Below are 1851 nucleotides of genomic sequence, written 5' to 3' on the forward strand. Positions count from 1 at the left end.
GGAAATTAATTTTTAGAAAGTTCAGTCAGATTTTTATTTCAGCCTGAAATTAAAGACAAACCTCCAAAAGTTCCAGGAACTCTTTTCTAAAAAACCCCAGAAAGTTCAAACTTGATTAGTCACCTGACGGGTCGTTTTCCTACGTCATTCGAAGCCGACCTTCTCCTCTCGTTCTTCACGAAGCCCGGACTTCGTCGTCTCCGTCTACGAGAGGATTTTGAAGGAATCTCCTCTTTGTTTTATCAAAAATCCCCCAAAAAAACAGTTTTTAAAAAACGATGACGTCGGAAGCATCGTCCTGAAAGTTTGCGCGAGGGGAGTACACCCTCGGACCGTTAATATTTAGACCCTGGTTACCTTGGAAACGCAGGTAAACGGACTGGAGAGTGAAGCTGCCATTTTTCCGATCAATATTTTTATATTAGCTGATAAAAGGAGTCACGGAAAGCGACGCTTTAAACGCAGGCCGTCTCGTAGAAGTCGCTACGTAAAAAAGTTCAAACACGTCTCGTCCAGCTGTCGTCACTTCGTACGTTAGTTATAATCGATTCGGTTCAAGTCACCGCTAATAAAGTAAAAAATGTGTCTGTTTGTTTTGAGGTCAGGAAGTGGTCACGTGATCAGATTTGATGATTATAAATATCAGGTATGTTTCTCTGTCGGCCAAATGTGCTTCTTTTTTTCTACTTTTAGTTCAGCTTTATCATGAAACCTGGAAGCAACAGGAAATTTCCTGAACACAGTCAAAGCAGCTGGCGGTGAATTCCCCTCGTAAACAATGCAGCGAACAATGTGGACCTGCGGATGGTGGGGGGGGGGGGGGGGTCAGGTTTCATCAGAGGACAATGACGACACTGCACACATTAAACACAATAAAAGTCTGTTTACACGTTTGTTTTGTCTGGGATTGATTTATTCATTTAGTGTTTCAGATTGTTTTCCCTTCTGTCACAGCTGGTTTTTTGGTTTTTTTTTTAACCTATTTTCACCTGATTTTACAAAATTGTTTTGGTTTTTATTTTATTTTTGACTGTAACGTCCTCATGCAACACAACACACTTTGTAATCACAAAAAACCCGAACAAAACCACATTAAAATATTAATATTAAGAAAAATTAAGAGCAGGAAAGTGCAAACAAACATCTTCCAAGTGTTTTAAAACTGATGTGTTTGAAGCGAATGCGACCAACAGTGATGTCATCAACCATCAGTGATGTCATTGTTGGTTTGTGAACGTTATGAATCCTCCAGTTCAGATTCTGTCCATCACCATCTTTGGAGCAGGAAGTGACCATATTTGGACGAGCTGGGGGAGGAGCCAGCGGTGGATCTGACCGATCTGATTGGAAACCTGACGATACTACGTCCCGCCCACCGATAGCTGTAACCTGACTGCACCACAGGCCTGTCAATCAAACAGACCCGCCCCCCAAAACAGGTCTTCTTGAATCTTCTTTTCTAATGAATGAGGGATTATTTTCAGATGGACTTTATTTAGTAAAAAAAATTATTTGCTTTTAACGTTTGTGGTCGTTGCTGTTGTCTGCGTTTTTTTGGTTCTGTCAACGTTGGGCGTTTCGTTCGGCTTCAGTTTGCGTCTTTTGTTGACGTCGGTCAATCTGGTTCAATCGGACTCGTGTTCACGGACGTTGGCCTCTCGTGTTATTCGTCACGTCAGAACTCAAAAGTTTTTGTAGGCCGTATGTTTAAGAGTTGTGACGTTTTTGTTGATCTTTACAAAATAGTTGGAAGTTACATTAAGTTCAATTTCTGTTGGCTGTTAAGATAATATGTTGTAATTTTAGTCATGTCGAGTTTTACTGCATAACTTAGATAACAGCCTCCGTCTG

General features: G+C 40.9%; 1 protein-coding gene across 1 annotated transcript in view; it reads left to right on the plus strand.

Annotated features, from left to right (window-relative positions):
- The window catches only part of mdm1 (Mdm1 nuclear protein), a 7594-nt gene extending 6710 nt beyond the window's left edge, over window positions 1-884 (plus strand). Inside the window, 1 exon segment of the mRNA XM_069719238.1 lies at window positions 1-884. This exon segment is cut by the window's left edge and continues 270 nt beyond it. The gene's annotated coding sequence lies outside the window, so the exon portion shown is untranslated.
- The last annotated feature ends 967 nt before the right edge of the window (window positions 885-1851 follow it).

This window comes from Brachyistius frenatus, unplaced genomic scaffold (genome assembly GCF_029030835.1).
Source record: "Brachyistius frenatus isolate BFR_SWC_R1_liver_20210118 unplaced genomic scaffold, ASM2903083v1 Contig_210, whole genome shotgun sequence".
NCBI classification, from domain to species: Eukaryota; Metazoa; Chordata; class Actinopteri; family Embiotocidae; genus Brachyistius; species Brachyistius frenatus.